Source organism: Myotis daubentonii, chromosome 9 (genome assembly GCF_963259705.1).
Source record: "Myotis daubentonii chromosome 9, mMyoDau2.1, whole genome shotgun sequence".
Classification (NCBI taxonomy): domain Eukaryota; kingdom Metazoa; phylum Chordata; class Mammalia; order Chiroptera; family Vespertilionidae; genus Myotis; species Myotis daubentonii.
The window spans coordinates 6,736,838-6,749,715 of NC_081848.1; positions in this window are offsets into that span (position 1 = coordinate 6,736,838).

The following is a 12,878-nucleotide window of genomic DNA, read 5'->3' on the forward strand; positions in this document are numbered from 1 at the left end:
GTTTCAACTGACACAGCCTGGGTGAGCCAGACAGGCCCTTCTTACTCACATCTGTGTCCCCAGCATCTGGCAGCATGCTCGGCACATAGTTTTTACTCAGTAAATGCGTATTCTGCTAGCTGAGCTGAATATTCAGACCTGCAGGGAGCCAGGGAGAGGGAGAGTGAGTGGGGACAGCCAGCCTGTCCCCGTGGATTTCTCCATAGGTAACTAATCTTGTCCATTATGGTTGAGTCTGATTAGTTTTTTCCCCAGAGATTAAACGTATTTCTGCAGACACCTCCTTCCCCCCATATGCTGAGCACTTTCCTCTGGCTTGGGCTGGAGGTCTTTCCCCTCCTCATAGGACCACACTCCTTCTTTATGGCAGTGGCAGCATAAAGGGGAGGATTCCCGGTGTGAGTCAGCTGGTTAGTATTTACCTTCAGCTTTTCTCATGCTTCCCAAGTTCAGGCAGGCCAGGCTCCAGAACTTTGGAACCTGTTCGGTGGTTGACAAATCTATTTGGATGAGATACAAAAGCCAGCGCGAACCAGTCTCTCTGAGGAGACTCGTATTGATCACCTGCTTATGGGAAGAAGGTCCCTCCTTCTTAAGCTGGGGAATGTTGGGATAAAAATTCCTCACACCGCCCCCCCCCCACCCACCCCGCCGGCCCGCTACCCCAAGGAGAGAAAACACCTGGCCCAAAACAAAGCTCTTCATTGAAATGCTGGACTTCAGACGGCCTTACTGCATCCCAAATGACAGCGCTGTCCTGGCCACAGGGACGATCATTCAGAATGTCCCCAACCCTATTGCACTGAGGCGGCTTTCCCTAAATCTCCCATAAAACATGCACTAGACTCTGTTCTTGAAGGGCAGTCAGCTGTAGGAAGAGGAGCATGGACCTTGTAGACGTAAATTCAGCTTCTAGCGAGCCCTATCACTTCTTAACTCTGAGTCCCTTTTCTCATCTCTCAAACAGAAATAACTGTATCTGCCTTAAAGTTATTGTGAGGATTAAATAATACTCAGTTATTAATTCAACAAATATTTTATTAAGTATCACATATTAATCAGGATAAAAAACGCCAATGCCTCAATAGGTAAGCCCCTGTAGCTCAGTGATACACTGCAACAAAAGTCTGAAGAGCTTGCTGTAGGCTGGTCGGCTGTAATCCACCCAGTAACTCAGGGATCCAGGCTCCCTCATCGTGCCCCGCCCCCTCTCACCACACTGTGGCAGGGAAGGAAGGGCTGGTGAGGTAGATTTTATCTTCCATGTCTTGAACCAGAAGTGGCACATCACTTCTACTCAAGTTCCTATTTGCCACAACTAGTCATATGCTCCCAGTTTAGCTCTAAGGGAGGCTGAGACATGGAGGGGGAAGCCATTGTGTGGGGAAGAACAGTGTTGCCTCTGCCGCAGCATCTAGTGAGAGTCGGGAACTATACCTGGTGATGGGGACAGAGAGATGAGCAAAGTCCCTGTCCTCACAGAGAACATGGGCCAGAAATGATGGATCGTGGGCCTGTCAGCACTAGTAGCTCTTAGGATGATGCCACACCCCCTTCAAGGTGTAATTACAGTAATTCCATCCAATCTGTATTCAATTAATCTGTAATTTTGCCAGTATTTCCTGTTATCAATAACTATTTATACCCTAAGTATTCTGTATTCCTAAAACTTTATTTTATGCCTATCAGCTTCCTGTGAGTCATTCCCACCGCCTTCCACCCCTGGTCATTCCCTGGGGCTGGGCTTACGGCTTGGTCAGCCCCCATGGAACCTAACGCGGCGCCGGGAAGACGCAGAGCCCCATTCCCCCAGACACTGTTGAATTTGAGTTTATGTTTCTACATTCTGTCTCTTTTCTTAATTATATATTTCTCTCTCCCTCTGCTCATGGCTTCACCAAGGCTCCATCTTCTCCCGACAGATGGCCACAGGCCTGAAGAGGAGACACCCAGTTTCTCAGCCCAGCTCCCCGGACATCTCCAACGTGGTGTCCTCCCCATCCTCTCTCTGCCCGCCTGACTCTCCCTCCTGGGACTCGCAGGAGGTCCCCCGGAGAGCTGCCCACAGAGCTGACCTGCAGGGGCAGGAGCAGCTGTAAATAAGCAAGTCAAAGGGGCTCAGAGAGGTGCGGAGAGGTGCAAAGGGAAGCTGGGCCTCCAGGGAATCCCCTGAGGGGCTTCGCTGGCTTCCTTGCTCGGCAGTCCCCTCACACACACCTCCCGCAGCCCCCACCGGTCAGGGTGAGGGTGGCAGCACCCCGTGGCTGGGCATGCACCACTCCTTCCTGACAGCACTGGGTCCCAGTCCTGGGCAGCCAGGTGAATGATGAGGGTCCCACCCCCGTTCATCATTCCAGGCACCTTTCATAGAAGTGTGAGCAGGCTCCTGCCCAGGCCTCATTTGGATTTCTTGTTTGTGGCAATAAGACTCTTTAATATGCTGAATGAGTGAGCAAATGAGCCTTCCTCTGGGCGCTGGCGAGGTTTTGAAACCACCCCTTCTTTAGTGGAGGAAGGTCATTCTTTTGGCAGATTAACACTTAACTGGGAAGCCCTGTGTGTTGTCGGGGGGGGGGGGGGGGGGGGGGGTTACATCAGTGGCTGTGGCCGCATATTAGAGAGGCGGGATTGCCGGTGCGGAACAATGCAGTGAGGTGGGCGACAGGAGGGGCGGCCCCTCTCCTGGTCCCTTCCCTGGCTTTCATTTAAACTCCAGAGCCGTTAGTAATACTTTAATTTGTAGTGCGTTAATGAATCTTAATCCCCATTATGTGCTGAGCAAATGGGCATTCTCCAGGCTCCGTGCAACCCCAGCAAGTCCTGCTGAGGGTCAGGCAGATGCACCATGGCATTAGCCAGGCAGATGCGGGCGCCTCTAGGCAGGCCAGGAAGGGCAGCCCAGCGGCACGGGGCAGTGGGCAGGGGGACAGACAATCTTGAAGGCACCCACCATTTGAGGGTTTTCACACATAAACTGTGAGTTCCTCCCGGTGCCATGAGGGCCTGGCCCAGTAGGGGACCCATGTGGCCAGGACCGCAATGCACCAGCTCGCCTGTGTCCCCATCCTCTGCCGCCAAGGTCCCTGAGGGTCTCCTCCGCTGTGAATTCCGGCTTCCACTCCTTCCACTCCACCTTCCAGTGTCTTCTCAGGACCCAGGGTCCAGTTCTTTGGAAGAGAAGCAAACACTCGGGGGGGGGGGGGTAATGTACCCTCCCAAACCTCTACTGTGGGCAACAACGAGGCGCTTTCTTCCGCTGATGTGGACATTTTGTTAGATTTTGCTGTCAGTGGCGTCGGGTCCTCTCCACCGCTCTAGCACAACCCAGTGTGTCTCTTTGCCTCTTCTGACAGAGATTTAATGGATCTGAAGTTCAGAGAATCAGAAATCAAAACACAAAGGAGGAGACACTGATGGAGTGTGCTCTGCGAAGCAATGGGCTCTCTGGCCAAGTGTCTGTCTGGCTGCTTCCTGACGTAGCAGCCTGAGGTCGCCAGCCAGCCCTGGCCTCTGCCTCGGCTCAGAAGTGCTCTCAGGGCCAGCGGCAGCCTTCACCAAGGAGGTGTCAGGTCTGTCCCATGTGTCCAGGAGGGGTGTGCAGCGGGCAGGTGGGTGTAAGAATATAAAGAATGTGGAGTGGTGTGTGTAGGTGACTTTGGGGATGTGTATGCATGAGTTCATAGAAATGATATATGTGGCAGGTGGTGAATGGGCACATGCATGAATGGAGGTTAATTGTGTATTTATTATTGGGGGTATAAGAAAATTACAGGTGTTTGAATATGTGTGCAACAAATATACCTTCAGTGATCAGTGCTTGAGTGTATTTGACATGTTGGAAAATTTTTGGTATGTATGTAAACGGGGTCTGTGTTGGTGTGTATGTGTGTTTTAAATAAGTAGGGACATAAGGTATATGGGAATGCTGTGTGTATGAATGAGTATAACTGGGTTTAGTTGAGCTTGTATTTTTATGTTTGGGTTGTATGAGTTTGAGGACATCTATGAATTGGGAGTTTGTGAATATGGGTAATGTAACAATGTGTGTTTTATATATCCAGGGTCTGCATGAACACCTTGTGTGTAAAGGGGGACAGGTGCAAGTGTGCGTATGTGTACGATGAGGGCGTTAGTGAAGTATATGCTTATGCGGGGTTAGGGACATGTGTGAATAAGTGAGATTGGATATGCATGTAGAACTAACCTGTTGGTTTGATAGGTGTATGACGATGAAGGCATATGCACTGGTGTGCTGGAGCTGGCTTATACTGGCCTTACCAATTTAGAAAATTTGTAAGCTGCTTCTTGAAATCGGCTGTTATTAAAAATTAAATTGTATATATTTATAATTATATGAATCATATAAAAATAAAAGTAATTATTAAAACTCCCCCCTTCTGAATTAGTTTGCATGTTACTCATTTCTACACTTGAGGTTATTTATTTACGTCTACGCCATCTGTGTGGTGGGGTAGTGTGCTACTGCTCATCTCTTCCCACCTTCACATCAGTGACTCTGTTGGCCACTTGAAACTGGCCTCGGTGGTAGTATTTACACCACTGAACTTAGCAACTGCTACCAACCAGGCAGGGCCTTACTGTTTAACATCTCCCATCACCACTCAGCTGCATATGAAAGTCTTGGTTGGGTATTTATGAGGCAGGGTTTAGAAATGCATGTGTATGAAGTGATGGGTAAGTGTTTGTGAGTAGAATGAATGAATGTGTGTATCACTATAGAAGTGCATATGCTGGATAACTTGGGTAATGGTTAGCCTGGGATCCATGGCTCTTCCAGGTGTCCATAGAGAGAATTGAGAGGTTCCATGAACTTAAATAGGGAAAAAATTAAATTTTTATTTTTACTAACTTCTATCTAAAATGTGTCATTTCCTCCATTATGAATGTAAGCAACAAATCATAGTAGTATTAAGAGTGCCTATGATTTTATTACCAATAGAAATCACAGATATTTTCATATTTTTTACAGTTCTTGTAGATATATCAAAATATTATTTATAGTCACTCCAACATTAGCTATAAGATCAATCATAAGATATTATTTAAAGCTTTAATAAGGAAGTCCACGTATCACCAAACGACAGCTTTGTGTTTAAAATACTTTGAAAGCTGAACTTCAATATGATAATTTTCCTTTGTAATTCTGTGTATTTTATTTTATGCATTTATTAACAGTTTTATGAAAGGGCTCACAGGCTTCCTCGGATGGGCCGAAGGGGTCTATGGTACAAAAACCCATCACATGGGCGCTATGTGTAGACGTGGTCTGCAGATCAATGAGTGAGGTGCTGTGTGTGTCTGTGTGTATGAGATTATGCTTTGGGACATGGGAGTTTACCTGACTTCTAGGCATTGGAGTGTGGGCGAAAAGGAATGGAAATATGTTTATGACCCAATCTCTCAAGCCAGATTCCTCCTTTTTCCTAGAGAAACCCAGGGAGCCCCGGCAGGTGGGATGAAGGGGAGGAGAATGTTTCATCAAGAGTGGGCATGAGCTGAATTCCAAACATTTTCCTTCTAACATGGACTTACTCTAAGGTCTTGCAGACTCAGATCCCTGTGGACACAGCACTTTGGCCTCACCATGGATCTGTTATTTTACATGCTTATCTCCAGAAACTCTAGCCCTCTTTTGCTTGGCTAAACACCATTGATCCTTGAACACCAGGGTTAGGGACGCTGACCTCTGTGCAGTCAGAAATCCACATATAACTTTGATTCCCCCAAAACTTACCTACTAGGAGCCTACGGTTGGCCAGAAGCCATATTGATACCATAAGCTGTCAATTAACACGTATGTTGTATGTCATATGTATTATATACTGTATTCTGACAATAAAGTAAGCTAGAGAAAGGAAAGTGTTATTAAGAAAATCATAAGAGAAAATGCATTTACAGTAATGTAGGTATATATTGAAAATAATCAGCATATAAGTGGGCCCACGCAGTTCAAATCTGTGGTTGTTGAAGGGTCAACTGTATACTCTACTCTCCCTACACTGGCCCTGCACACACCCTGGGCCTTCCTTCACACATCACCTCTATTTGGTCAGCTCTGCTTCTTGGCTGGGGTGTCTGCCAACCTGGCTCACCTAGGGAACAGCTTTAGGATTCTCCCAGCAAGTAGCTTTGCCAGCAAAGGGGAAGAGGAGGACAAGGTGAAAAGGAGAGGGTGGGAAGAGGAGGGGCTGGAACTGCATTCTGGGGGCTTCCTGTTCAAAGAGTTCCAGCCCAGAACTCAGGGTCTCTGAGTCAGCCCTTGGAAGGCTGCTGTTTACAAGTTCAGATCTAGCACTGATGGGGCTTTCATCACGGCATTTATTTGTCACTGGCCTCCCTGGCTGAAGGGAGGGACACATCTCTTCTCCTTCTCTGGACATTCAATCCACCCCCTTCCTCCAGGTAAGATGCTCCCAGATTCCCCTGAAGGACAGCCAGTGGACATGCCCCTGAGCCCCTGGAGAGGATAAAGCCCTTTAAGTCGGGTCTCACAAAGCTTCCTCAAAAGCTGTTCTAACACAAAATCTCTCCTGCTTCAGCATAAGCCTCTTAATCAGCCCTTGGAGGAGGCAGAGCAGAGCTATGTGATCATTGAGTTTGGGGAGCTAGCAACTAGCCTCTCTGGAAACCAGCCAGGAAGCCAGATGGCCTGAGAGCAGTGCTGGGGCACGACCTTGAGAGATCTCTGGAGCCTACGATCTGTGCCCACCTGTGTGTGTGTGTGTGTGTGTGTGTGTGTGTGTGTGTGTGTATGGAGGCGGGAGGTGATTTCTGAATAGACACAAATTTGGCTGCCTCTGTGTCTGTACCCTTTGTGGGAATGGGTGTCTGATGACCCCAGGACTGTGTGCCAGCTTGAGTGAGGACGCCTAGGTGGCCAAATACACAGCAGTGCTTCAGCCTCTGACCTAAGCTTATATAGGAGCAATAACCAGAAATAAAACCAGAAAGGACCTCATACGCTGACTGTGAGAAGCAAGGAGTCACTGTTCTTACTGCTTACATGATTCCCCTCGGACTCAGATTGTTGGGGGAAATCATAAAATGGGCTTTCCTTGGGGACAAGAATTGTAACCTGCCTTGTCCTCTAAGTCAGGCTTATGGCAACCTAGCTGGATGCACTGGTCTATTCAATGCCCTTTAGTCTGTGCCACACACAGTGAGCCCATGAGTTAGTCACTTGAAGTCAGGCCTGTGTCCTGAATTTGTGTCCAACTCAGGGGCGAGTGGAGAAGGCCTGACTTCTTCCAACAAGGCCTTTATCCTCATCGGGTGGTGCTGGATACAAGTATTCTCTGTATTCTTCTTCTGAAAAGTCCCACTAGAAACCCTGGTGAATTCTCTGAGAATCCCATCTCTGGGTTAGGAGGACAAGTTTTGCTGCGTGGTCCTCACCCGAGCCTGGCATTCAGTGACATGGGACATGAGGCCCCTTGGTTTCTGATAGATCTACGTGAGGTTTATGGACACACTGATAAGTTTACTAGCTATCCAGAATGATGAAGGAAGGGAATTCTGTTGCCCAGGGCTCTGGTGGGGGCACCTGGTGACTTTTGGTGCTTTCCTGTCAGAGCTTATATGTATTTGTGTTATACTCACTAAGAAAAAAACACACGACTTTGTCTTTTGAACATAAGATGCCCAGGTGTTCACCTGTCTCCATCCTTCTCAGGATAGAAAGTCCACAAACCTCTTAGATAAGAGCTGCAACTGCACACCGCTGGCTGCATTCCTCTTTCCAGAGGAGGAAAAAGCCAGGCAGAGGTTATGGGTGGGGGAGGGTAAAACTCTCCCCATCTTGAATTGCTCCAGGTCCTCATTCTCATGTCTGGATTGGAATCAAGTCATATCCTAGATCAATGCAAGAGGCATTCACCTCCCCACCACCTCTGTATTGTTCCTTTCTCACAAAGTAGCCATGTCACTTAGTTAAGAACATAGGCTATGGGCTTCTAGTACCAGGATCATCACATTATTTTATCACTTTGGCAAATTACCCAGCCTTTCCAAGTGCTGGCTTTATCTTTTTTACAATGGTGATAACCATTTGTCACACGGTTATTACCAAAATTAAGGTAAGGCCTGTAATACCACCAGCCAAAGCCAACACGCATTAGCAAGCCTATAACCATCATCAGCGGTGGTGTTACGTCGTCTTCCATTCTCTTGGATCTCCCACTGACCTTGTGGCTTTCCACTCAGCTCTCGCTCCATTCTCCAAACCCCATTCTGTGGGAGGACATTCGCAGGGACAGAAGTAGCCTGGGATAGCTTCCCACAGCAGACTGTGGAAATGGGTTACATTATGCCTTGAGCACTTATCCCATCAGCACTTGCCATGGTCAAGGAATCCTGAGAAGTTGCCTTCTGCTTTGAGCCATTTTTTGGGAGGCTCCTCAGAATGCTGCCAGACCAATGGCATCTCACATGCAAAAGGCTAGGCAGCACCCGAGTTAGAGAATATTGCCAAGAAGACTCCAGAAAGGTCACCTCAGGTCAAAGTTGTGGTCCCTGCAGCCTGAGCAGAGCTGGGGGCTCAGGAGCGGAGCCGTTGGAGTGTCCCTCAGTGGGAGGCTGCTGGGTATGCTGGTGACCGCGGGAGCGGGGAGGACAAGCGTGTGAGAGCTCTGGGGAGAATGCCCCACGGGAACTCGGATAATGCCCTGCTGGAGTGCCCAGTGTCAGGTATTTTTTTGCCTAGATTCTTGCACCGTCTCCCCTCAAATGTTTTTCATTCTTCTTGTTCTATTAAAGCTTCTTTGTGGATAAGCCATCCTCTCTTGGTTGTTAAAAGTGTGAGGAATCCTGATTCTAAGCAGCTTATTTCCTCTCAGATTACTCACCAGCCTGGTAGGTGGCCCTGGGTTTCTGAGAAACACCTCACACAAGCTTCCTCAGGTCCTATGAAAACATCGTAATGCTTACAACAACCTCGCCAAGGGTTCTTGACCTCCTCTGAAAAGAGACATCAAATAAATCCCCTTCCAGTCAGACAGGGTTTGATGGGGGTGAAGCAACCACAGAGGAATCCCCCTCTAGCCCCAGTGGAATGTCTCTCTCGGCTCAGCCACGCTGGCCTCCCCACCCCCGCGGCCTGCACCTCACTCCGCTTTACCCCGATTGTTTCTAGGAAATATATTCTGGGCTAACGCTTCACAAAAAGTGAAACAGGATCCTCAAGTGTCCATCCCAAAGTCTATACCTAAAAACAAACAAACAGAAGCTGCCTAGAATGTGACAAGTAATCACCACATTGCAGTGAGGAAGAAGCTTGAGGCACAGAAAAAAAATTTCATGTTCAAAGAAAGAAGCACAACTTCACCCGGCTAGTGAGAACCTTCAGGAACCCCTTACCCGGTGCTGGGCTCGATTTGAAAAATTAAAGATATTGACAAAGAGAAGCCGGTGAATTTTACAAGATCATTAAGCAGCACTGTTTTTAAACCAGCATTTCCGTCCGGAATGCTCCTAGGAACTTAGTGTTCTTTGTTCGGTATCATTTTCACAAGTCTGTAAATTAGGGACTGTAGGTCTTCCCACTCTACAGAGAAGACTCATGTAGGTTAAGGAACACATCTAATTGAGATGTGACCTGGGAGTGAAACTTACATCTGTCTAATTTCAAAGCCTGTGGTGATACTTAAACTATTCTACATTATTTTTCTAAGGCGGACAAAAATCTATGGAGCAACTGTTTACCTTTGTAGGTTGTTACCAGAATAAAGAGCAAAATTGCCATTCATTTATTCGTGCTTTTGTGCAGTCCTGTGTTCCTTCCTTTAACAAGTGTTTAGAGAGTGACTATTCTGTTCCAGGCGCTGTGTGCTTGGTCACAGCATGCCCCTTGGGTCTACGGTTTAAAACAATATACTAGGTCCGTGGTCGGCAAACTGCAGCTCGCGAGCCACATGCGGCTCTTTGGCCCCTTGAGTGTGGCTCTTCCTAAGCCTCAGGAGTACCCTAATTAAGTTAATAACAATGTACCTACCTATATAGTTTAAGTTTAAAAAATTTGGCTCTCAAAAGAAATTTCAATCGTTGTACTGTTGATACTTGGCTCTATTGACTAATGAGTTTGCTGACCACTGCACTGGGTTAATATCTAGTAAGGAAATATTTTACTTCCATCACTCACATCAAAGTAGTAGAAAGATATAGATAAAAGGAGCTGGAGGTCTTGTGGCCCTCCTTATTTCTCTCTACTGTATTGTTTCAAATTGTTTCATCAGGATAATTTCTAATCGGTGATGCTGCCTCCCTTCCCCCATGGGATTCTGGTGTGAGTGGACCATGGTTTTTCAAAGGCCAAAGACTACTTAGAGTTATTTGTCCCAGGAGCTGCTATCCTGTGTGATTCCAAGTAAAAAATCACTTTCCTATAAATGTATAAGTTTTGTAGAGTAAGAAGCATGAACTATCCATGGTCCAACAAGGCCAATAGTTCCATCAGTGTATTAGAAACCATCTCCTTTTCTATTCAAGAACATTTCTGTAGCTCTGGCTGGGTGGCTCAGCTCAGCTGGTTGGAGTGCCATCCCGTACATGCAAAGGTTGCGGGTTCGATCCCCAGTCTGGGAGTGTACAGGAGGCAAACGATCAATGTTTCTCTCTCTCTCTCTCTCTCTCTCTCTCTCTCTCTCTCTCTCTCTCTCTCTCTCTCTCCTTCTCTCTCCCTTCCTCTCTCTAAAAGGCAATAAAACATTTTAAAAAAGAACATTTCTTTAGTAGCCACTCTCTTCTCTTGAAGCATTATCTTTCCTCTCCTGAATCATTTTATCAGCACTCGTACATGCTGTGATTACTCCCACATTAAATAAACACGTTGACCCCACTCCTCTTGCAGTCATCTCCATGTCTCTCTTACCCTTTCCAGCAAGACACCTTTGAAAAGTTGTCTTTTTTCATTTTCTCTAATTTGTCTTCTCTCATCTCTGTTTAACACACTTCCAAGAGACTTCTCCTGACACCTCGCCAAAACCTCTAAACAAAATCACCCTAAACGTGATAGCTATTTCCCACTCCTCATACTATCTGACCTGCAACAGCAACATTTGGCCCAGCTGATCCCTCCTCCTTGAAACACTTTCTTCACTTGTCTTCCTGGTTACCATATTCACTAATTTTCCTTTAAATTTTCTGGCTGCTTTGTCTAGAGTTACTTTTGTTGACTCATCTTCATCTGCTCAACCTCCAAATGTTGAAAGCTCTTCTCTTTTCTACACACACACACACACACACACACACACACACACACACACACACATTGCCTGGGGAAGCCCATCTAGTCCTGTGGCTTTAAGTGCATTCTTTGCCTCTGCTCCAGATCTGTATATTCGTGCCTAGTTCCTACTGGACCTATAATAGGCATCACAAAGCCAACAAGTGCAAACTTGAGCTCCTTATCATTCCTCCTGCATCATCCTCTCCTGCACCTCCTGTTTCTCCATTATAGCAACTCATTCTTCCCATTGTTCTGGCTCAAAGTCTCAGTGATACCTTTGACCCTTCCCTTTCTCTCACTTACCACATCTGATCTGCCAGAAAAAGTCCTCTCCACTCCTGCTTCCAAAATATTCCAAGAACTCAACCACTCTTCACTCTCCCCACCTGTCACTACCTTGGTCCAAACCACCATGACCTCTTGCTTGAGATACTGTATTACCTTCCTAATTATTTTCCCTGATTCGTGTTCTTGTCTCTTACCTTTTCAAAACAGCAGCCAGAGTGATCCTGCTCAAAACCCTCGGATCTTCCCAAGCCACAGGCTAAAAGCCCAAGTCCTCACACGACCAGAGAGCCCAGCGCAACCTGGCTCCCTGTCTCCTTTGTGGCCTCAACTCTGCTCCAGCCTCATCATCTGCTTCTTAGATACAACAAGAGCATGTCTGCTTTGGGGTCTTTTCTCAATAGCCGATTTATTCACTCAGTACTTTTAAGAATATACTACATACCAGGTACTCTTCCAGGTGCTGAACTACAGTAATAAATAGAGCCATCACAATTTGCTGTCCTCACCGGGTTTATATTCTGTTGGGAGAGACCAAGAGTAAACAAGATAACTAAGTAAAATATATAGTAGTAGATGGAGTTCAGTTATTTGGAGAAAAAAATAAAGGAGAAAAAAAATAAAGGCCCCTTCTGGCTCCTAACCGCTTGCCTTCCTGCCTGCCTGATTGCCCCTAACCACTCTGCATGCTGGCCTGATTGCCCCTAACTACTCGGCTGCCTGCCTGATTGACTCTATCCACTCACCTTCCTGCCTGATCACCCCTAACCACTCTGCCTGACTGATCGACCCTAACCACCTCTGCCTCTGCCCCTGCCACCGCGGCTTCTCGGGAAGGACATTCGGAATGACATTCGGAAGGTCGTTCAGCTGTCCAGTCTATTATGCTTTTACTATGCTTTTATTATTATGCTTTTATTATTATAGATCTTTACTCAAACATCACTTTTTTCATAAGGTATTTTTAGACCAATATCTCAAATTTTTCCCCCACCCCAGAATTTTTATATCCCCATTTCCTCCTTTATTTTTTTCTCCAAATAACTGAACACCATCTACTACTATATATTTTACTTAGTTATCTTGTTTACTCTTGGTCTCTCCCAACAGAATATAAACCCGGTGAGGACAGCAAATTGTGATGGCTCTATTTATTACTGTAGTTCAGCACCTGGAAGAGTACCTGGTATGTAGTATATTCTCAAAAGTACTGAGTGAATAAATCGGCTATTGAGAAAAGAAAGATGACCTAGACTAGAAAAACTGCCTAGCTTGCAAAAGAAACCTAAAAAACACCAAAAGATATAAAAAGTCACTTCTAAAACCCTAACACTGGGAAGTTACTACATAC